The sequence below is a fragment of the Rattus norvegicus genome, chromosome 15 (genome assembly GCF_021556685.1).
Source record: "Rattus norvegicus strain SHRSP/BbbUtx chromosome 15, alternate assembly SHRSP_T2T, whole genome shotgun sequence".
In the NCBI taxonomy this organism is placed as follows: domain Eukaryota; kingdom Metazoa; phylum Chordata; class Mammalia; order Rodentia; family Muridae; genus Rattus; species Rattus norvegicus.
Window position 1 is genome coordinate 96,095,239 of NC_141548.1, and position 26,107 is coordinate 96,121,345.

The following is a 26,107-nucleotide window of genomic DNA, read 5'->3' on the forward strand; positions in this document are numbered from 1 at the left end:
AGAAGTGGTGTGCAGATTTGAGAGTGAATCTTTCAATAAATTAGATGACAGCACATGGAAATCATTCACTGTTGATAATAAGCGGAGCACGTTGTACCCTGGAACCTGTATGAGAGACAGGCTCTCTGGTAGGAGAGCACATGCTGAGGCACCAAGCAAGGACATTATTGCGTAATGCTTTGGAGTTTGCATACAATGATCTGCAGTCTTCACAGAGTTCTTGCAGTTAATAACTAATATTAACTATGCCTCCATTTAAATACCACAGCACCTAGCTTCCAAACCACAGCAGAGCTGATCATAGACTCAGAATTCTCTGAAATATTTTTAAACAAATCCTGCTCTATCTGTGCAGTGACACCCTCAGGCTACACAGACTTTAGGTCCTCATTAGAGCAATTTCATTTCCCATCGCTGTGCTTACAGGAGTCTCTACCCTGTGAAAGCAGAGATAGGAATTTAATCACATGCAATGCGGTATCTTTCAAAGGATAGCAGATATCTAACACCTGTCAGCTCATCAACGTTTCGCCTACTTGTCTACTGATTACTACATACATCATCCCTGACACCTAAGCTGAGGTAGAGAATCAAATGCACCTTGTAAATTTTGTAAGACTCATAGGTAACACATCCAGTGGAGAATCCTACAGGAGCTTTCTGACTTTTGAAAAACTTCATTACGTGAAAGGTTGGTCCCTACTCCAAACAACTTTTGCTTATCTGGGATGTAGTATGAATATAAGCATACAGTTTGCATATTAAACTAAATGCAAAAACATTAGAAAGACTTGGCTAAGTGAAGGTATATTAGTTAAGACTATAACATGACTGTTATCACATTATTAAACTCTGAAATCCTAACTCAAACTTGAACTCAAGAAAGAAGCATAATAGTACAGAAAAAATATTCTAAATATTATCTTCCAATGATTGTCTTTTCATAAGTCTCTGAAAGATTTTTGGTGGCCTACATAGTTTCTTTTACTTATTTCAGTGAGTTATTTTTTTAAAAAAAAGCAAGAACTAATTTCTCTCTCTCTCTCTCTCTCTCTCTCTCTCTCTCTCTCTCTCTCTCTCTCTCTCTCTCTCTCTCTCTCTTTCCCCGGTGTGTGTGTGTGTGTGTGTGTGTGTTTAAAATATAATAGTCATCCTACTGTTTGAATAACAAAATGACACGTGGGATACGGGACTTGTTTTATATCTCATATTGTAGAAGAAATGTGCTTTATCCTTTGTTGATGAGAAAGCTCTACGTTTCCCTACATCCTGAGGAGTAAATTATAGGGAAGTAGGAGATGAGATCCATGAGGAGGAGAGAGAGCATCTTTCTCAGATTTACAAGTACTGCAGAAAACGGAGGCAGGAAGTCTCAATGTGCTGCGGGGCGTTCCAGTAAAAGCAAGAATTCGGAGCAAGGAAATGCAGCAAGTAAATGAAGAGCATAGAGGAAGGATACCAGAGCAAGGTGAAAAGGACGATGGGTAATGCTAGCTCTGAACGTGGCGTCAGCCACACAGGATTCTCATTCCTAGATAAATGCACTGAGAAAATGCTGGCTGGGCTTTTGTGCTTTCCAATATAGGAGGAAAAGAAATAGGATAGTACTTAAAAGATCAGGCCCTCAAAGGCAGAGAAAATTGAACAGCACAGCACCCAAAGTCAGTTTTAAGATCAAGACAGGAACGTAGATCTTCCTCATCCGGTGCATTTGAAGTTGACTTTTGGAAGAGGAGATTATGTCATCTGACCACTACTTGAAAATTTGACCGGAATTTTGGAAAGTTTTCAAATAAGCAAAGTGAAAACACATAATAGAAAGATGATAAGACTTTTTGAAATGTGTTGACAGAGGTCATACCACAAATTTTCTTCCTTCGCCTGAGTACTTTAAACAATAGTTAATTGTTTTTCAAAGTGCTTCTCACCTAAATAATAGTGGGATTTATATTGAAATATTATTTTAGTGCAACATTTAGTTATTATTTCCCTATGAAAAGTCTATCTTCATCATTCTCCTTTAGATTACTTTTAAATTTAAGAATAAAATTAAATCCTATAAGAGTTTGAATAGCAGGTTAAAGAAACAATTGTGAATATTAATGCAATGTCCTTCAATCGAATTACTAAAAAGTGCCAAGTGTTTTTGGCAGTTTTTTTGTACTGTATGAATTCAATGTGATTTGAATGATAAAATTATGGCTTTTGGTAAGTACTATGGCTAAATGTTTCTGTAATTGAAACTACATTTTTTTGGTTTTATTTTTTTTCCCAACTGGAACTATTCTACTTAGAGTTTTCCATGGCTAATTTGCATTTTTTAGAATTTCAATATCCAGCCATGGAAACATAAAACAAAGTAAAACAAAAATTACTCCCAAATGGGGTGCTTCTGCTTGGTCTTCCTATGATAATACTCAGTAGGGAGCGCTCCGAGCTTGTTTTTATCACATATTTAAAAGCAAATGTCTAGTTGGTATCACATGTCTCTTAATTTGATTACATTATTATTGCAAGTTTATTATCAATGTCTTTTAGTGCAGGCACAGCAATCATAATCCTCTGCGGTTATTTTTTCCTTATACAAATGTTCAAAACTACCAACAGAATGTCAAAAATCACTTTCCAGTTTGTCCAGTTTAATAGATTTTACACTGTAGTTGGTTGGGTGTTGTTTTTTTCCATAAATATTAAGGCTCACATTATTTAATAATTTTAGATATTGTGAAGGTAAAAGAGGAATTTTGTGATAATCTCTTAGACGAAATATAGAAGAGCAAAACCACCTTTTAGAATAAGACCTCAGTACAAAGCTGGAGACCCCGTTTAGGACAAGAGAAGAATAGACAGCAAAACACTAAATTAAATTGTTATTTAATTATTAAATCAACACACACATCTTTCTGTTTTGCTGGCTAGGGTCTGAGCAAACAGCATAACTGTTGTAAAAACAGAGAAGAATTAGGAAACCAAATCATTTGGAACTCTATGGTAAGTCATGTCCTTCTGACAGTTTTGGGATTGATTACTGTGTAATATAGATTACCAAAAATATGTGAAATACACAGTGTGAAATATTGTGAATATGCATGAACATGGAGAATTTACAAGTCAATGTGGCATCTAAAACTGTAAAATGACACCCAACCCACACTAAGCTCAGGTTTTATATATTTACACATTCATATAAATATATATACATATATTTATATTAATATATATTATATGAACATATACATTTATATGAATATGTATGTATGCATTCATGTTTTGAGGGAACTTAAATTATATTTTTAAAATTTTTATTGGATATTTTATTAACTTATATTTCAAATGTTAAACCCTTTCCTGATTTCCTCTCCAAAACCCACTATCACATCCCTCCATCCCCTTCTTCTATGAGGGCACTACCACTCCAACCCACCCACCCCATCCACTCCTGCCTCACCTTCCTGACATTCCCTACATTGGGACATCAAGCATTCATAGGACCAAGGGCCTCTTCTCCCAGTGATGCCAGATAAGGCCATCCTCAGCTATGTATGCAGCTGGAGCCATGTGTCTGTCCCTCCATATGTATTCTTTGGTTGGGGGTTTATTCCCTGAGAGTTCTTGGGGGTCTGGTTGGTTGATATTGTTGTTCTCCAGCTCCTTCAGTCCTTTCCTTAACTTCTCCATTGGGTTCCCAGTGCTCAGTCATGACTCCTAGCTTTCACATCTATATTGGTCAGGTTCTGGCACAGCCTCTCAGGAGACAGCTATATCAGGGTCCAGTCAGCAAGCACTTCTCGGAATCAGCAATAGTGTCTGGGTTTGGTGTCTGCATATGGGATGGATCCTCAGGTGGGGCAGTCTCTGGAAGGCCTTTCCTTCAGTCTCTGTTCTGCTCTTTGTCCCTGTATTTCCTTTAGACAGGAGCGATTCTGTATTAAAATTTTAGAGATGAGTGGGTGGCCCCATAACTGTAGATATGGTCTCTACAGTTTCTTTCTTGCCTTTGTTGTGTATTTCAGCTCATGTCATTCATGTTGGATCCTGGGATCATTTTGCCTTCCTGGCATCTGGGACTTTCTGATGACTACCCCCAGTTCCCCATATCCCATTGTTACACACCTCTGTTGAATTTTCTGACCCTCTGTACATCACGACTGTCTCTTCCCACATCCCCTTTACCCCCTGCCTCCTCTATTTCTCCCAAGTCCTTCTATCCTCTCTATCCCATGATTATTTTGTTTCCACTTCTAAGAGAACTAAAGCACCCACACTTTGGTTTTAATTCTTTGGCTCCACATGATCTGTGAATTGTTCTGTGGGTATTCTAAGCTTTATGCCTAATGTCCTCTCAGTGAGGGAATACCGTGTGGGTTCTTTTGTTGGTGGGGAGGGCTGTTACCTCACTCAGGATCCATCCATGTGCCTGTGAATTTCATAAAGTCGTTGTTTTTGATAGCTAAGTATGTAATCCATTGTGTAGATGTGCCATATTTTCTTCATCTACTCCTCTGTTGAAGGGCCTCTTGGTTCTTTCCAGCTTCTGGCTATTATAAATAAGACTGCTATGAATATAGTAGAACATGTGTTCTTGTTATATGTAGGGGCATCTTTTACGTATATGCCCAGGAGTGGTATAGATTGGTCCTCAGGTAGTACTATGTCCCATTTCCTAAGGAACCTCCAGACTGATTTCCAGAGTGGCTGCACCAGCTTACAGTCCCAGCAACAATGGAGGAGTGTTCCTCTTTTGCCACATCCTCGCCAGCATCTGTTGTCACCTGAGTTTTTGTTCTAAGCCATTCTGACTGGTGTGAGCTGGAATCTTAGGGTTGTTTTGTTTTGAATTTCCCAGATGACTGAGGAGGTTGATGGCTAACATCAAGTCTAGGATGTTGAACATTTCTTTAGATGTTTATCAGCCATTCAAGATTCCTCAGTTGAAGTCTTTGTTTAGCTCTGTACCCCATTTTTAATAGTGCCATTTGTTTCTCTGGAGTCTAACTTCTTGAGTTCTTTGTATAGTACATATGCATTTGTATATCAGCAATTACCAGAGACTAAGAGGGCTTCACTTCAAGAGGGAGGGAGGGTTAGCATTGGTGACTTTGGAGGGTAGACAGAGAAGAGGAAAAATGATGTCATCACACTTTAATTTGAAAGTATCATTTAAAAATTATTTAAACAACTTGAGTTATATAAAAATTTAAAAAGAAAAATTAAAAATGAAGATACCCAGTGGACATGTTCCTGAAAATAGAGAAAAAAGAAACAATTCTAGTCTTCACACTCTCTACTTCAGGACAACAAGGTAGCAAAACTCAATTGTTCAAACCCATTACTCAGTCATACTTCAAGTCTCCTGGATCAACTGATGAAATTTATTTAGAATTTTTGGTTCCGGGTCATATGATTTTACTCAAGAGGTCAACCGAGTCACTAGACATGTAACTGGAAGTCAAATTAGATCCCCACACCACTAAAACCCCAAAACAAATACACAAACTATGATAAAAGTTGAACTGTGTTCTTTTCGAAATTTAGTTTTCATGCTGTGGGCATCCAAGATATTCTTGTTTGTTGAAAGGCAATTTTAGGAGAAGCTATGAAACTTCACACATACCACAGGGAAGTCATGTGTTCCTCCTGTGTCCTATTTAAAAGATTTTTTTTCTTGATTTATTCAAATGCACTAAAACTATTTTTCATTTGATTAAGTACTGATTTCAGATCTCAGACGAGTCATCCTACCTCATGACTCTTCCCTGCAGTATATTAGCTTCCACAGCGTACCACTTATTTGGCCAGCACTCAAGGAAAGCATATTACATAATATATCCAATAGGATTTGCATATTCTTTATCTTCAATGAAACCTCTGTAATATTGTTATGGTCATCCTACATTGTAAATACATTCAGTCCCAAGCACCTATAACAACAAACCCTAATCAATAAACCACTGTACTTCTCAGATGAGGATTCCATGATGTGCCCCAAGATGTCTGCTAGATATCTTGGCAGAAACACATCCCAACTCTGTGGCGGCCCAGTGTCTCCTGCCGCCGCACACTTTCCTACCCTCAAACCGTCACATAAGAGAATATGCAACACAAAAATCTTAGATTCAGTTGATAAGATATAATTGCCCACTTAAACATACAAAGCCTGGTACCATCCACCCCTTAGGAACATCACTAACAATCTGTAAATACACAGAGCAGAATCTTAACATCACGTGCCAGAGCTTCTCGCCCTCTCCTCCTCCTGTCTCCTCTCTCCTTTGTCTCTCTCTTCTCCTCTTCCTTCAAACGTCTCTCCCACCCATCCTTCCTTCTCCTCCAATGACAGGCCTCCTTCTATCCTGTACCTGACCTCACCTGTACTTTACAGATTCAATGGGGAGGTGGTTCTGGGGAAGTCACCAGAGTTCTGCGTACATACCTAACTAGGCAGCAGTCCTTGGGGCAGTGGAATTAGCATCAAAATACAGATAAGATCAGGGCAAACAACAACACTAAGATCTGTGCTTCATGTTGTAATGACCTACAACTTCAAAATCATTTTTGTTCCTACTTTATAACTAATTTGACTACTGAGCACTGTCTCAGTTCCTAAAACCTTGGACAAGCGTCTTCTCAAGTGATTGTGACCAACCGGTTGAGAAACACTGCTTAGAACAAATTTGAAACTGAATTTTATCTTGTGAAATTAGAAGCAAGTTCTCATCTTCAACTCCATCCAACATGTAAGAATATAAAAATTTCTACTACTGCATTTTCTTCTAGTAGAAAGGAAAGTGTAGGGAAAACTATCTGTTCTGAGACAATGCTTAAATCTAAGCAAGCAATTACAACGGAATGATCTTGATTTCTTCGGGATTCTAGGACTAGCCCTGTGAGTGATTTTCTCTATGTCATAAAAGAGAAACTTTTTGTATTTTAATATTTTACCCTGAAGATTTCAACACAGTAGGAAGTTTAAAGACTAACATAGCCCTCAAAATTGTGTGGATGCTTGCAGTCAACCATTGAACTGAGCACAGGAACCCCAATGGAAGAGTTAGAGAAAGGATTGTAGAACCTTAAGGAGTATGCAATAGCATAGGAAAAAATAAAAATATCAACCAACCAGACACCCCAGAGCTCCCAGGGACTAAACCACCAACCAACCAAAGAATACACATGGACAGACCCGTGGCTTCAGCTGCATAAGTAGCAGAGGATGGCCTTGTTAGGCATCAATAGGATGAGAGGCCCTTGGTCCTGGGAAGGCTTAACACCCCAGTGTAGGGGAATGCTAAGGCAGTGAGGCAGGAGTGGGTAGGTGGGTGGGAGAGCACCCTCATATAAGTAGGGGAAGGGAGGATGGGATAGAGCATTTCCAGATGGAAAACAGGAAAGGGAAACATTTGAAATGCAAATAAATAAAATATCCAAAAAAAAGCTTTAAAAAAGATCAGAAAAAAATTTCTTTAAGACATTCTGTCTGAGAAGGTACAGCGTCATAGAGACAAACATTTATCAGCCTCATTCTGATGTTCCGCATATGACAAATATTTTAGGATTTTCTCATTTTTACGCTTTAGGTTTATCTTTGTGCCTTTTGATAGATCTTTAGTTCATTTGTTATTTAACTTCAGCATCATGTGTACTAGTTTACAGTTATTTAAACATTGGGGAATACGGTCTTCCAGCTACCATTTGAATTAACTGTTTGAACTTCCTCAAACCCTTTAGTGCAAAAATTATTAGGAGATATTTATTTACCTTTTGCATTCATAATGTTTCATAATCTCCACATTGCTTAATTTTAGGGCTTGAAGTTTTGATAATTAATTTTCTCACACCATGTTTTCAGTAAATATCGTGTAATATGGTAACTTAATTACTGTTTGTGACTTATGACAACATGATTGTAATTAAGGTGGAGGGTCATCCTGTTTTAGGTTTTTGTTGTGCTTAGACACTTTGTGGTTTATATTTTCATGTAATTGTGTTTGTGAATTTAGATATGTGTACTGCTTTTACAGTGCACAGTTAACTAAAACCTTCCTATACTGTGAAGGAGCTCTATGTACAGGAATTTTAATCCAGCAACCTGGCTGCTCTGGCAAGGGATTGCATCCTATGTCTGTGTAATCTGTCGGAGTACTGACAAGCCTTTAGAATACAGATCCCTTTTATGCTTTTGGCGGCAAGACAAACAAGCCTGTAGTATACACCTTCCATCCCAAACAATGAAGGTGAAGGTAAAATTGATACGTTAATTTCTAGAAGAAAGGTGCCATGCTTGAAAGTATTGTCTAACTGAGGGACAAAGTCACAAATCAGAGAAAGATTGAACAGAATGAGTCAGAGATAGGCTGTTCCCAGCACTCTAAAGAGCATAACAGAAAACAGAAGCTACTTAAGGCAGCAGCTCACACACACCCAGAGAGGAGGGGGGAGGGAGGGAGGGAAAGTGAGAGGCAGTTTTACCAGAAGAGTTTTACAGAGACAGGTTGCAGGTCAAGACAAAACGAGACAGAGAATGAGAAGGAATCAGAGACTATAATGAATTGTGACATTCTTTTGAGGCCAAGCGGAGCAATTCAGTCAGAAGATAAGAGAAGACAGAATGAGTCAATCAGCTTGGAGAGATGTTTGAGCCGGAACAGCTGAGTTGAACTAGCCAGCCAGAAATCATTCAAAAAGAGCTAGAAAGGGTAAATTTATTCAGCAGTAAACATCTATGACAACAATTACACCTGGTAAGTAAAGGTTGTCTTTACAGTTTTAAAGTTATAATCCTACATTAATTGGGATATTATGTCCATATGATCATTACTGTAGCTAATTTGTTGTACTTACCTTAAAACCCTTGAAAGATCCTCTCTGAGCAGACACTGCCCACTCCTGCTCTTCAGTTGCTAAGTCATGAGCTCCTGGTTAATCCTACACTCATGCATTTACCCTTGACCAGTCTTGAAATGTGTCCAACTGTATCATTTTCTTTCATTAGGACTGTCAATGTTTCAAATCTAACTCTGGTTACTGGTCCATCTAAAACACATTTTAAAAGTGTGATGCATTCGCCACATCTGTAAAGATTCAGTATCGCATATTTGATTATCTCTTTTTGTTTATTAACTATAATTTATTATGATCTAGATAGCATGACACCATTCTACAAATTTATTTGGTGGATTTCTTCTTAAATTTAGACACTTCTACCTAAGTCTTGCTTTCTTTGTCTCTTATGTTCTCTTTTTCCCTCTATCCACTTTCTTTCAAACATAGTTTTGCTTGTGATATTTTATTTGAATCTCTTTCATTTTTATGAATGAGGTATTAGTATATTAATTATATGTATTACATAATGTTATATATTATAATTATATGAATATAATTTTATAATTATAAATAAAATAAATATAAATTCATCAAAATATGGGGCTAATATGCTAGTGAAAGTATCAAATAAGATGACAGACTAAAGTATTTAATTAAGATGAAACACTGGAATTTTAGTTAATATTCACTTAGATTTGAATGTTAGCTTATAGTAAATCATTCATATACATTAGCAAAATAATGAATGAATGAGCTCAGATAATTTCATTTTAAAAGCCTGCATTTGATTCTTTTACGTAATAAGAAAAATTTTAAATCTTTGTGTTGATAAGAAGTGCTTTGCCATTGTTATAAATGAGTCCAGTGTTAATAGCTTTATTTTTCATATTAAATATTATTTTTTAGTTTAAGCCTTAAATGCTGTTTGGGGCCTCTTAAGCATATAAATCTCTCTCCCTCCCTCCCCCTCTCTCTCTCTCTCTCTCTCTCTCTCTCTCTCTCTCTCTCTCTCACACACACACACACACACACACACACACACACACACACACACGCAAAGAGAGAGAGAAAGGAGAGGGGAAGAGGGGGAGAGAGAGGGAGGGAGAGAGACAGAGCACACAGATTAGAAATGATATTAATTTAAAAATCTTAGCTAGTTTTACAGAACACGACGTTATGAAGGTTAAATGTGAAAATGACAGGTTAGAATGTTACATACATTGGTAACAACGAATAATAACAGCAAACAGACCTGTAGTAGAGAAGGAAAAGCTATAAAGAGAAATTGAGATTATTTGCCAAAAGGACTTAACCACACACTTACATAAGTGCCTGGAATGCACTATATCACAGGATGTTGTCAAATTGCCATTCTCCGTGGTGTCCTGAAATCACCGAGTTAACTTACATCCACTTGCAGCATTTGACTAGCAGCAGGTGAAGATCTTAGCCTTGTCTCTCTTTCATTTATGCTCCACTCTGCTGTTGAAAATGGCCACTTACGATTTTAAAAATGCAATGAATTCCTGCATTAAAAGACCTCATTTACTGAGAGTATCAATTCAATTAAATGGTAATAATAGGAGGATACACATTCAATAGAATTCAATTTCTATTCCTATGGAATAATTTTGTCAATCTATTAATGTCACTTATAACATTTACCTCTATCACAAAGGAACAGAAGCACAGATAACACCTAATTTTATAGCTACTCTTTGAAGAATTGAAGAGCTAAATAGAACCAACATAACTGCAAATGTATTAGGTAGGGTACCAGGTGTTGTGCCTCATGCCTCTAACTCCAGCACTCAAAGGGTAAGACAGGAGGATTGCTATAAGTTTAAGACCATCGTGGAGTGCAGAGTGAGATCTGGTGTGCAGAGTGAGACCTTGATACTCTAAACAATCAAGCAAACAAACAAATCCAGATTAGAAATGTCTTTGGAAGGCTTCAGGGCCACCAAGGAAGAACATTGCCTGCTCTTTCAGAAAACCTAGGTTAGTTCCCAGTGCCCACATGGTAGCTCACAGCAATCTATAGCTTCAATGTCTTCTGGCCTCTGCAGGCATTGAACACGTGTGATACACCAACATACAGGCAATCAAAATACCCATATGCATAAGACAAAAAAATCAAGATATCTTCACAAAGCAGAAATGTGCCGAACTTTAATTTGAGGACATATATTGTCTTTAGCATCTCCTTCACATTGTTAGGATTTTGCTTTATTTATTTTATTTTTCTTTATAGTATGATAAGTCCAAATGTAGTAAAAAGGCCCTTTGAAAATTTCTATAGAAATATCACATGTTTAACAAAATTTCGCTCTTCAGGACTCTTGGTCTGTCGTCAGAAACTTAGCCATGATTTCAGGTAACTGTGTCACCAACTAAACATACATAGGCAAATATCACAGCTTCTGTTTAATTTCTTCTAAAGCTGCAGTGGTTTTTTCCTTAGCTCGGTGTGGGACAAGACTGTAATTTACTCATTTTCCATCTTCCTACATATGTTTTGTACTCCCTTCTCTTAGTATGAGTGAGCGTTTATGCCCAGAAATGTGGTTTGAGGTGACGAGTCTGGTTCATACATGCAGACTTTCGCTTCCAGCTCTTTATTTTTAATGTTAAGACAACTGCACAGGTAAGAAATAAGCATTATAACCTGATCATTTCTTTAACTGCAGAATGTCTTTGAACTGGATCTCTGGGTTTTGCAGAATAAACCATTGCCCAGAATGCCAAAGTTAACACTGAAAAAAATACATAATGGTTTTCCATAGTTTTGTTTAATAGAAGGAAAAACAAACTTATATGTCTTAATTAGGGTTTCTTTGCTGTGGTGAAGAGGCACTCCTAAACATGGAAACTCTTAAAAGGAAACCATTTAACTGAGGACAGCTATAGTTTCAGAGGTTTAGTGTCAGAAGACATAACTGGACAAGCTAATAACTAGCAGGTGATCATCCTGAGAGGGCCAGCCTCGGATTATTATATAATCGGTGACCCGTTTGCTCTTATTAAGCAAGGCTGTAAGGGATTCATTTTAGGAAAGATTTCTGCTTTTCCTTTTATTATTAAGCGTGCGCGTGCACGCACACACACATATATACAAACACACACACATATATACACATATTATATAATATATAATAACATATATAATTAAGTAAGAGCACACCCCTTTGGAGCAGTTCTCTGCAGATCAGTGAAGATATACTGTCTCATAGTGATGTTATATAGACAAATAGATGACTTTTTAAGTCTTAGTGATGATCCTGTAAGAATTCCTAAAATTATAACAGTGATTATTAAGTTGTTTTATAGTGGCACTGCTATTAAGTCTTTTTCTGATAGTCAAAACTGCAGTGAGAACTCTGCCAGTCTCCCAGGTGTCACCAGTTAATTGCTCTTAGATGGTAACCAGACTTTCTCCTACTCAAAGTACATCCCAAGAGGTTGTAAAACAATTACCAAAGTTCATAAAAAGGAAACTAATGATTTATTATTGGTACTTGGACAGAGGATAAAATATTGATTGGGTTTATCTATACAAAACCTCACTAATAACTTAGTTATGGCTTTAAACCTTCAGTGAACCTGTGGAGTTGAGACGGGTGATGGATGTTTAGCCAGATAATTGGATGGATATGCATGTAAACATTCTCTGTTGTAAACTCCTATTTCAACTTATGATTTGATTTCTGTATGAACTTACGATAAAGTTTGAAACATGTGATCATGTATTCTGAAAGAGAAGAGATTCCTTTGTTTCTTCCTGCCAGAACATTTTCACTTTCCACTCTTAGAATCTTTCTGCTTTCTCCCTTCGTTAGCCTTCATAAGAAAACTTTTTACCACTTAGTAATAAACATTATGATCACTTTTCTACCTGTTCCCTTTTCTTCCTGCGACTTCTGACTAGCAGGCTGAAAGTTAGAGCCCAGAAATTCCTGTTGAGATAGGACAAAGGCTATGTACTTAATCCTTTGCTGTTTTAGGAAGAGGTTCTAAGTGCCAGCAACTGCAGTTTCCGACCTCAGAGGAACACAGAAGGCGTGTTAGCTACAGTAGCATTGTAACTCAGACTTAGGTAAGTTAACCTTTTATTATACAGCAACCGCTGAATCTCGTAAGATAAACCCTTACCTCCGCTGGCGCTCTTCCTCTTCTGCTGCCTCAAGAAGAGCCAACATGAAAAAGGCTAACGCCAGGGCTATCCCTGACAGTGTATTCCATTATCATCATGGTGAGCAGACTGGCAATGTCCAGGCAGACATGGTGCTGGAAGAGTAGAGAGTTCTAGACCTTGATCCAAAGGCAACCATGAAGGGACCCTTCTGCAGGCAGTCAGGAGGAGGGTCTCTTCCTCACTAGGTAGAACTAGGCAGATCATAGTATCTCAAGGCGCAACCCCACAGGGATACACTGCCTTTAACAAGACCACACCTACTCTAACAAGACCACACCTACTCTAACAAGACCACACCTACTCTAACAAGACCACACCTACTCTAACAAGACCACACCTACTAATATGGCCACTTCCAATGGGTCAAGCATTTTCAAACCACCACATGATATTTCTCAAATAATATTAATTGAAACTACAGAAACAATTACTAACTTTGACATTGAGTTAATAAAATGCAACACATTTAGATAATAAATAAAATGTATAAAGTATTTCAAAATAAGTTTGAAACTCCAACTAACGTTATGATAACTGGACACTTAATAAAAACGTCATTTTACTTGAGTACATATAATTAAAACTTGTTTCTCAAATAACTAGTTTCAATGCTGGAAGAGACTTCCAAAAAATCAGATTATTTAAATAATGACATATCAAATTAGATATAAATTAGTACATAAGCAAATACAAACATAAATAAATAACAAATAAACAACAGGATTTTGAATATACCTGACTTCATTCATATCATTTCTCATTGATGTTTTTTCCTTGTGAATTTCAGAGGAAACAAGTTCAAGTACTTTTAGATTATTTGTTGAAGATTCGGAGAAACCCTCTGGAAGGACTGCTAAGATATTTCCTTCTACATTGCTTTATCTTCTTTCCTGCTGAAGCATAAGAAACCTATTTGCACATTAATGAAAGAAAATAAAAGAGTTCTTTTCTAAAGAATATGAATACAAATATCTCTTCCTAAAATCTTTTGTAATGGATACCACAACTATTAGATTTTATAGATGACAAAAATTATCTATAAATGGACTTCCTCTAGGTTCACAGAAATAAGATCCTGCATTCCAAAATAAAAAAATCCAAAATAATGATTAATTCTTTCCAAAACAAATTAATGAGTAATTTTCAAGCTATACACCAAGTATACTTAAGATCCAAGATTGAGGCATTAATACAGCTCTATAGCATGTCATTTTATGGTAATAGAATATGACTTTTAGATTTATTCCCCTGAGTAAAAAGACTAGTTGTGAATATGAATCATGAGAGTTGGGCATAATAGGAGGTAGAAACAGTAATAGAGATAGTGCTAATCATTGAAACTAGGTTAGAAGCTTGCTCTCTGGGTGCTAGGAAGCTCTCTTGAAGAAAATACTGAATGTATAGGAAAATGTGTAACTTCAAAATGTAGCAGTGTGGAAGACTGAATCTCTGAATTTGTATTCTGAAATATATTTACTCCTGAAATAGTATTTTTTAGAAGGCGGTGTAATTGGATATGCTATATGTGTGCTATAGAATATATCTTCTCGGGCATTAGAAACAAGTTTAGCATATGGTAACTTACTGTGTATGATGTACTTTGTATAATATTAACAATTAGAAACTATTTCATTAGTAAGCATATTTATTCTGTATTTTAGTGCAGTTTCCCTTCAACTAGGTTTTAAGTAAATAGTGCTGCCATGATTGTGGTAAAATACAAGGCAGGAAAAATGGAAGGAGGCTTTTTACAAGGACTGTGATGGAAAAAAAAACAAATAAACAGATACCTGTTGTTACTGTCTGCCAGTGACAATAAGATAGTGTCAGAGAAATGTGTCGAAACTTAAATACTAAGATGAACCCACATCTGGGAAGCTTTGCGCGGATCCAAAGCATAATGGCAAACTTAGTAACAAATACAGTTAACTATTTACTATCTCAAATACACACCCTGAGTCTCAGACCAGGTAAAGCACATTTTAACTGTCACCAAACTTAGAAACAAAAGTAGTTGAAGAAATTTAAAAGTATTAGAAGACCAAAAAAGAAAAAAAGACAGTAATGAAATGAAGAAATATATTGTATAGAGCTAATAAGCATAACAATGCTATTTTTATATATTAATAGAATTAAATATTATGTAAATTATTCTTAGAGACTGCATAGGTACTGGCTTAAAGAATGACCAGGTGGACATAGAGAAAAATAGCACTGTTAATGAAACGAGGAAAAGACACACCCATTTCTTCTTTTTTTTTTTCTTTTCTTTTTTTTCAAGATTTATTTATTTTATGTGTACACTGTAGCTTTCTTCAGACACACCAGAAGAGGGCATCAGATCTCATTACAGATGGTTGTGAACCACCATGTGGTTGCTGGGATTTGAACTCAGGACCTCTGGAAGAGCAGTCAGTGCTGAGCCATCTCTCCAGCCCCACCCATTACTTCTTATGCAGTACACTTGCTACACATATCAGCAAAGTCAGAACTGCAGAGACTGCAGTAAGTATGTATTAGAATTATGTAGAGATAACAGAATAAAAGATTAATGTAAATCATTCATTTCCTACTCATAATTAAAGACTTTTTCTCCCTCCCTGAAATAATCTTTTCTCCTGTTTTTTTTCTTTTATGTCATTCCCATTGAGATCATATCAGAATATCTGATATGATTTCTTTTATTTGCTCTAGCAATGGTTTCCCCTCATTAGCTTACAACTGCTCTATGTAATAAGATCTGTAGTGTCCTCTTTCCTTCCGCAGCCCCCATCTCTGTGACTAGGAAGATGGATCTGGATAATGCTGGGAATTCGTGCTAAGCCACCCATTACTGAGAGAGTTCAGCTGTGTGTGCTCCTTAATAGTAACTATATCATAAATAAGAATACCTCCGTTTTATTTGTCCATGTTTTATATTATCAACTCAGAATTTAGAATTTTGCTTAGTGACAAGATTATTGTCCCAGCCTCCTCAATAAGAAACAGGATTCACAATATGTGCAGACGAGCCAATCCCAGCATCACTTTTAGCCAGTCAACTAAACAGGTACCTTTTATCCAAGCTTTGCGGTGAGAGGTGCATACAAAACAGCAAATAAGTCTGCCATTTAGATGAAAGAATGAGAAAAGGGCTCTATCGATCTTTCAAAGAATTTTAACTCTTTCTAGAAAGGTATTGTACAATCCTATTCTACACACACACACTCAGGCAGAAGCCAGACACTTAGTTAATACCAACCTTAGGCTTCAACCTCTTTGCAAGGTTCAAAACAAATTCCTGAAAGTTGGAATAAACCCTCAATTTTGAAAACCAGCAAGGGATGCTCTTCCACTGGTTGAAATGGATGCAGTGTTTTTTAGGTGATGTTGGATTACAGTAAGCACACTGTGTTCTTAGCTATATCCAAGGCTTTCCACCATCACTTTTAGTTTCATCAGAGTAATTTCACCAAGAGTGTATATTGTACACAATACCACTGAACAACGACAACCACCACCATCACCACCACAACAAAATTGGTTTACTATGCTTCTTTAGAGCTTGTTCAACTACTTGAAGCATGAAGCCTTTGATTCATTAATTTTTCTATTAAAATATTTTAGTCTCCTTTGTTTCATAAAATAATTTTTAATTTGATTTCCCCTATCCCATGTTCTCTTAGATCCCCACCCTTCAACTCAATATCTTTGGTCTATTTTAAGAATATGAATAGACAAATACAAAAAACAAGCAGGAATAAAACAAAAACAAAACTAAAGGAAAGGAACACACACACACACACACACACAAACAAAAACAAAACTAAAGGAAAGGAACACACACACACACACACACACACACACAATCAAAAACACATACTAAAACCATAATATGCAAACAAAGGTTCAGTAGGTAAAAAAAAAATGCCCAAAGAAACCCAAGACCAAAATAAAATTCAACACATACCCCCTTGAGTTCAATTTTTGGTGACCATCTATTGCTAAGAATTTTATCACTAGTCCCTAAAACAAGCTTGTTCTATGTATAGAATTTAGGACAAACCTCTAGCCAGTCTTCATGTCTTTTGAAACTTTTTAAACTCTTATTTTGTTCTTCTTTTGTACAATATAACCAGACTGCAGTCTCTCCTCCTAACCCTCCTCTGAGTGCCCCCTTTTCCCTCTCCCCAAGATGCACTGTTCCTCCATTCCCCTCTGAGAAATGTAGACCCCCTCCAGGCATATCAACTCAACATAGCTTAACAAGATTCTATAAGATTAGGCATAAACTTTCATATCATACCTTGAAAGGCAATCTAATAGGGGGAAAAAGAACCAAAAGCAGGCAAATGATTCACAAATACCTTGTCTTCCACTGTTAGTAGTCCAACAAAACTGCCAAAATAAATAACCACAACATGTGCAGAGTGCTAGCACAGACATATGCAGGCTCCATGATTGCAGCTTCAGACTCTGTGAGCCCCTCTGAACCCTGCGCAGTTGATTCTGTGGGTCATATTCTGGAGTTCTTGACCCCTCTGCCTACTAGAGTTCTTTCTCTCTGTTTCCTTGGGGCTTCCCTCATCTTGCCTAATGCTTAGCTGTTGGTCTCTCCATCTGCTAGTATCATGTCTAATGATAATTGATTTAGGTAGGCAGTGATCTATGAATACATAGATCAGAAGATGATTAGCAATGATTTCACCGAACCATATCATTGATGATTTCTTCCTTTTCTTCCTCTTCCTCTTCCTCTTCCTCTTCCTCTTCTTCTTCTTCTCCTCCTCCTCCTTCTCCCTCTTCCTCTTTCTCCTCTTCTCTTCTTCCTCTTTCTTCTTCTCCGTTTTCCTTCTCCTCCTTCTCCTCCTTCTACTTCTCATCCTCCTCCTGCTCTTCTTCCTCCTCTTCTTCCATTTCTTCTTCCCCTTCCTCCACTTCCCCTTCCTCCACCCTTCCTTGACTTCCCCTTCTTCCACTTCCTCCACTTCCCCTTCTTCTTCCCCTTCCTTTCCTCCTGTCTTCTTCCTCTTCTTCCTCTTCTTCTTCCTTGTCCTCGTCCTCATCCTCATCCTCCTCCTCCTCCTCTTCCTCCTCTTTCTCCTCTTCCTTCCTCCTTCCTCCTTCCTCCCTCCTCCTTCTCCTCCTCCTTGTCCTTGTCCTCCTCTTCCTCCTCTTTCTCCTCTTCCTTCCTCCCTCCTCCTTCTCCTCCTCCTTCCTCCTTCTTCCTTCCTCCTTCCTCCTTCCTCCCTCCTCCTCCTCCTCCTCCTCCTCCTCCTCCTCCTCCTCCTTATTCGTCAGTGAGTTTTGTACTGTCCTAGATCTCCCAGCTGTCTAGCTTCCTGGTCCTGGCCTCCAGGCCATGTGGGTTATGGGCTCGCTCTAGTGACATGGGCTTCATGTTAGAATAGTCATTGTTTAGCTACTCTCACAAGCTATGATCCATCATTGCTCCTGTGCATCTCAAACATGTTTGTTTTTATGCAGAAATGGTCATCATATATTAAGATATAACTTAGTATTTGAAAGGCTTTCACGTTTATTCAAAGGGTGTGTTTCCACGGTTTGCATTCGTTTTATAAAAATCTCACTAAATAATCCATTTTTTCCCTGTTTCTTTTTAGGAGAAAATTTAATTCTGAGAAAGTACTTCATACATTATGTTTAAATTTGCATCTTATGTATTTGATTAGATTAACTAGAGTTGATTAGAATCAATACTGAAATATTAGATGGATGGGTCTCACATTTTCCAACAGCATGCATAAATATAGTTAAGGGCTGTAAGTTACACTCATGTACATGTGTGTAATCAACAATGTATAGGAATAGTAAGGATCTCCTTTAATAAGAGGTCTTGCATGTCTTCATTATATGAAAATTAGGAATTCAAATTTTGTTGTAAATGTGAAATTAGTACAACATTGTAAAGGCACAAAAACTTGTAAAATTTTGAATAGTGTATATTATGCATTATTCACATACAGAATGAGAGAGAGAGATAGAAGGATAGAGAGGTAGAGAGAGAGAGAGAAAGAGATTTGGAGAAAGAGAGAGAGATAGAGAAAGAGAGAGAGAGAGAAAGAGAGAGAGAGAGAGAGAGAGAGAGAGAGAGAGAGAGAGAGAGAACCAATACAAGATTTTAAAACAATTTAGAGCAGGGTCCTAAGTAATGATGAAATTTAATGCATTGCTGATTTATAACTGTGTGTACATAATATTATAAATACTTTTAAATCCATGGAAACAATATGATTCAAAATAGGATTTGGGGATTATAAATTAAAGCATATAAAAACACAAATACTTGCTTTTCATGACTGAAAAAATCAAACCGTTTTAACAACCATATCTCTTAAATATAACTATTTGTAAGGTAGTATTTCTACTTAACACTGTCCTATTCTTGTTATTGAAATGCTCTATGGTATCTGGGGCTCTCATCCTGACAGAGAAATAGTCTAAGAAATTGAGTGTACAGACATTTTATTTGAAGTTCTTCACAATAACCACTTAGATTGTTTACATGATAGAGTGTAGTTACTGTGATATATTGAAGAGGCAGGCTACTGATTGACATTACTAAATGTATTTTAATGGAATTTTTGTAGGCACAAAATAGCAACAAGTGCTTGGCTTATAGAGCGTTCATGAGGCTGAGTTCAATGACAACACTGAAGCATTAATGAAATGCTATCATGAGCAATGTCAGATGTGTTTATCCCTGGTAAAATTATTTTATTCTTAAAGTTGGATTTGTTATAAGCAGGTTTCCGGAAATTAATCTCATTCTTAATGAAGTTACATTATTAAAATATCTGCACATGAGTTCTTTTTGCTACGGATCATATACATATCAGATATTAGCTTGCCATGGAGACTAGAAGGTTGTAAGTATAAAATAAATGTATAGCAAAATATTAGATGTACTTTAAATGTGTAATTTTATTATTTTGTCTTTGTACACCACCATCATTTGTGTTCTTTTGAATTTATATTGTGACATCTTTGAGGATTCAATATACATAACCAGTGTTTTGATGTGGTTTATCCTAAATTTTATTAAGATGAAAGCATAAATATAGTACCATCATGATTATATTTGTCACTGATTATTGGTATTAAACTTTGAACTTTGCAGATATTAAACAACATTTCAAATACTTATATTCATGACAATTTGTGTTCAATAAAAATTAGCTCTTTCTATAAAATATAGGTGCTAATATATTCACTTAGTAGAGAGATAGTCACAAATTATCTGAGATAAAGAGATATTTATAAAGAGACTGGAACAGCATAGTTTAACTCTGTACATTTAGAATACTCAAATGGGTATGCTAAGTTAGTAAAATAATCACTCTTGAATATAAATATTTTTATTTATATTTACTGTCATTATCTTAGAATTAGTTCAAGTATGCAACTGCAGTTCATTCTTATATTTTACCTTTGGAAGATTAATTTTAATTCTTTTCTTTCAATTATTAATATTAAGACAGAGATCAAGTATTAACTAAGGTTGATATCACAATGACACTGTATTGTCTAATTTACTGAAAGATATTGCATTTACCTTCTCTCCTAATATGTCACATAAAAATTATGAATAATATACAATGTTTCTCAAATACTGATAATCTCGAAAAAGTATCGCAAAAAGAAACAAAATGCAATATGTCTAAATCAGGAATAACTCATAAATAAATCCTTCAATAGATGGCTAAATTAATTTAATATTTCTAGTGAGTTATTTTCACAGTAGCCACACATCAAGATTAGGTACAAGACAAGATTTTTTTGTTTTTGTTTTGTTTTGTTTTAATATGTACAAAACTGACTCATTCCCAATTCTCGCCATACAATTCTGACAAGAAAAAAATAATTTTCATATTTGATACCCATTATCCAAGTATCTGAAATGTTCTACAATGTGTTATGATGATATAATTGCTAGACATGCTATGAGACTGTCCTTTGTCAAATGACAAACAAGTTTCAGTGACTCTGACAGAAGACAAAAATAGCCATCTTGCCTTATGTTGTTAGAGATTTATCATAGTCACAGTTCTTTAATAAAGGAATACATAGGTTGATGAATATTATATTCATTATCTTAAAATTATACAAAAAAAGCATTGCCTATTACACTAGATCATACTTATTGAAAATGTGCTTTCATGTAATTTATAATCTCCCTCAAATTCAGATACTGTACACAGGCTCCTGATTCCTTCCTACAGGTTCCATTTGTGTGAGTGGTCACTTCAGATAGCTGCACCATTATGTGCCTAGTAACCAAGAAAAACAACCTAAGCCCATAGTCTTAAGGATGAAGTACTAGAACTAGGATGTTTTGATCCAGGGCCAGGGAATATAGCCACATCCTGCCTATGATATTGCTAAGGAGCTTGTTAGAATCAGACCAGATAGAATGCAGGGAAACAGAACAGGACCGATGACAAAGTACAATATTCAAAGGCAGGTCCTACACTATCTTGTATCAGTTACACTTTCTCAGGTAAGTCCCATCTCTCTAAAAAGCACCTTTGAGATCAAGTATTCAGCATATGAGTCTTTTTGAAAGGACAAATAAAATACAAAAACGGAATTTTAAAAAATTACAATTTTCCTTGTACTATTTAAATTACTTAGAGGCTTTGCAAAAGGAAACTAGATGTTGCAGATGATTACAGACAGGTGTTCTTGTGTGTGTGTGTGTGTGTGTGTGTGTGTGTGTGTATACACACATATATATATACACACACACATATATATATATGCATGTATGTATGTATGTATTTTTACACTCCAAATTTTATTTCCTTCCTGGTCCATGCTTCAACTGTTCCACATCCCATACTTACTCCCCCGCAGTTTCCACAACGATGACCCTATGCCCCCCCACCCATCAAACCAGACCCTTAAACTTCCTGGAACCTCTAGTTTCTTGAGGGTTAGGTACTTCTTCCCTGACTGAACCCAGACCCTGCAGTCCTCTGCTGTATATGTCTAGAGGCCTCATCTCAGCTGGTGCAGGCTGCCTGGTTAGTAGCTCAGTGTCTGAGAGATCTCAGGGTTTCAGGTGAATTGGGACTGCTGTTCCTCCTACAGGGATGCCCGCCTCCTCAACTTCTTCCAGCTTTTCCCTAATTCAACCACAGGGGTCAGCAGCTTCTGTCCATTGGTTGGGTGCAAATATCTCCATCTGACTCTTAAAACTGCTTATTGGGTCTTTTGGAGGGCAGTCATAATAGGTCCTTTTTTTGTGAATGTCCCATAGCCTCAGTAACGGTGTCAGATCTTGCAGTCTCCCCTTGAGCTGGACTCCACCTTGGGCCTGTCACTGGACCTTCTATTACTCTGGTTCTTTTCCATTTCCACCCTGCGGTTTTTTCAGACAGAAAGAATTATGGGTCAGAGCTTTGACTGTGGGATACGAAACACATCCCTCTTCTTGCTGTAGGTGGGCTCTACAAGTTCCCTCTTCCCACTGTAGGGCATTTCATCTAGGGTCACTGTCTTTGAGTCCTAAGAATCTCTCACCTCCCAGGTCTCTGGTGAATTCTAGAGGGTCCTTCCAACTTCCTTCCTCCTAAGGTCTCCTGTTTCCAATCTTTCTTCTGGCGCTCAGGGATTCAGTGCTCCTCCCCCAACCCATCACTGCCTAATACCAGATCATCATATCATGTTTCCCTCTTCCCACACCATCTTCCCCCACCCTGTGGTTGTTTTCTTCTCCCTCCCAAGTGGGACTGAGGTGTTCTCACTTGGGCACTTCAGCTTGTTGACCATTTTGAGTTCTGTGGACTGTGTCTTGGTTATTCTGTATTTTATTTTTTTGGCTATTATACACTTATTAGTGAGAACATACCATGTATGTCCTTTTGGGTCTGAGTTACCTCACTCAGGATGATATTTTATAGTTCCATCAATTTGCCTGAAAAACTCAAGGATGTCCTCATTCTTAATAGCTGAGTCGTACTCCATTGTGCAAATGAACCACATTTTCTGTATCCATTCTTCTGTCCTGGGACATCTGGGTTGTTTCCAGCTTCTGGCAATCAAAAATAAGGACACTATGAACACAGTGGAACAGGTGCCCCTGTGGCATGGTGAGGCATCTTTTGTGTATCTTCCCAAGAATGGTATTGCTGGGTCTTTAGGTAGATCTATTTCCAATTTTCTGAGGAGCCTCTAAATTGATTCCAGAGCGGTTGTACCAGTTTGCAATCCCACCAGCATTGGAGGAGTGTTCCTTTTTCTCAGCATGCTCGCCAACGTGTGTTGTCACCTGAGGTTTTGATCTTAGCCATTCTAACTGGTTTAAGGTAGAATCTCAGGGTTGTTTTTGATTTGCATTTCTCTGATCACTAAGGACTTTGAACATTTCATTGTGTGCTTCTCAGCCATTCAAGATCCCTCTGTTGTGAATTCTCAGTTTATTTCTATACCCCAGTTTTTGATTGGGTAGGTGTTTGTTTGTTTGTTTGTTTGTTTGGGTTTTTTTGGATGGTAAGCTTCATGAGTTCTTTATATATTTTAGATATTAGCCCACTATCGGATATAGGGTAAGTGAAGTGTTTTTTTTAACCAATCTGTAGAATACCAATTTATCTTATTGACTATGTCCTTTGCCTTGCAGAAGTTTTTCAGTTTCATGAGGTCCTATTTATCAAATCTTGATCTTAGAGTGTAAGCCACTGGAGCTCTGTACAGGAAATTTCCCCCTGTGCCAATGAGTTCAAGGCTCTTTCAGACTTTCTTTCCTATTAGATTCATTGTACTTGGACGTGAGCTTTGTGAATGGGTCCTTTTTTCATTTTGGGTCATTGGGTCATTTGGGTCCATTTTTCATTTGGGTCATTTTTCATTTCAAATATGGGTCTATTTTCATTTTTCTATATACAGACAACAAGTTGGACCAGCACCATTTATTGAAGATGCTTTCATTTTTCTGTTGTATATTGCTAGCTTCTTTGTCAAACATCAAGTGTGCATAAGTGTGTGGTTTTATTTCTGGGTCTTCAATTCTATACCATGGATCAACCTGACTTTGTAACCTTGCCATGCAGTCTTTATCACAATTGCTCTGTAATTCTGCTGGAGGTCAGGGATGGTGATTCCCCCAACTCTTCTTTTATGATTAAAAATTGTTTTTGCTATTCTTTTTTTGACTTTCCAGATGAATTTGAGAATTGATCTTTCTGTGTTTTTGAAGAAATGTGTTGTGAGTTTGATGGCAATTGCATTGAATCTGTAGATTGCCTTTGGTAGGATGGCCATTTTTACTACGTTAATTCTGCCAATCCATGAGCATGGGAAACCTCTCCATTTACTGAGATCTTCTTCGATTTCTTTCTTGAGAGACTTGAAGTTCTCATCATAAAGATCTTTCACTTGTTTGGTTAGAATTACCACAAGATATTTTATATTATCTGTGACTATTACGAAGAAACTTGTTTCATTAATTTCTTTCTCAGCCTGTTTATCATTTGTATAAAGAAAGGCTACTGATTTATTTTATTTAATTTTATACCCGGCCACTTTGCTGAAGTTATTTATCAGATGGAGAAGTACTCCACTCTGGTAGAATTTTTGGTGTCACATAAGTATACTATCATATCATCTGCAGAAGGTAAAGCCTTTAATTCTTTGCCAATTTATATACCCTTGATCTCTTTTAATTGTCTTATTGTTCTAGTACTTCTTATTCTTATTGTTCTATTGTATTCTTATTGTTCTAGTACACTTCGAGTACTATATTGAATATATATGGAGAGAGTGGGCATCCTTGTCTTGTCCCCAATTTTAGGGGTATTGCTTCAAGTATTCCTCCATTTAATTTGATATTAGCTGTTGGTTTGAAGTAAATTGCTTTTAATATGTTTAGGTATGGGCCTTAAATTTCTGATCTCTCTAATACTTTTAACATGAAAGGGTGTCATATTTTGTCAAATGCTTTTTCTGCATCTACGGAGATGGTCCTGTGATTTTTTTCTTTGAGTTTTTTTTTTGTGAATTACTTTAATGAATTTTCATATATTGAACCAATCTTGCATCCCCAGGAAAATGCCTACTTGATTGTGTTGAGTGATGGTTTTAATGTATTTTTGGATTCAGTTTGCAAGAGTTTTATTGAGTAATTTTGCATCGATATTCATAAACAAGATTTGTCTGAAATTCTCTTTTTCACTAGAGTCCTTGTGTGGTTTGAGTATTAAAGTAATTGTTGCTTCATAGACTGAACTAGGTAGTTTTCCTTTAGTTGCTGTTTTAAGGAATAATTTGAGGAATATTGGTATCAGATCTTTTATGACAGGCAGGTAGAATTCTGAACTAAATCCATCAAGCCCTGGGCTTTTTTGTTTGGGAGGTTTTTAATGACTTCTATTTTTTATGGGATATGAGCCTGTTTAGAAAGTTTACACACTCTAGGTTTAACTTTGGTATGTAGTTTCTATCTAGAAAACCATTCATTTCATCTAGATTTTCCAGGTTTGTTGAGTATAGGCTTTTGTAGTAGGATCTGATGATTTTTTGAATTTTAGTGGTTTCTGTTGCTATGTTTCCCTTTTCCTTTCTGATTCTGTTAATTTGGATACATTCTCTGTGCCTTTTGGTTAATCTGGGTAAGTGTTTATCTATGTTGTTGATTTTCTCAAAAAAACAGCTCCTGGTTTTGTTGATTCTTTGTATAGTCCTTTTTGTTTCTACGTGGTTGATTTCAGCCCTGAGTTTGATTATTTTCTGCCTTCTACTGGTCTTGGGTGTATTTTCTTCTTTTTGTTCCAGAGCTCTTAGTTTTGCTGTCAAGCTGCTAATGTATGCTCTCCCCTGTTTCATTTTAGAGGCACTCAGAGCTATGAGTTTTCCTCTTAGCATTGCTTTCATTGGATCCCATAAGTTTCTATACGTTATGCCTTGATTGTCATTAAATTCTAAAATGTCTTTAATTTCTTTTTTTATTTCTTCTTTGATCAATTTATCATTGAGTCGAGTGTTGTTCAACCTCCAAGCATATGTGGGCTTTCTGTTGTTTTTGTTGTTATTGAAGACAAGTTTTAGCCCGTGGTGGTCTGATAGGATGTATGGGTTTATTTCTATCTT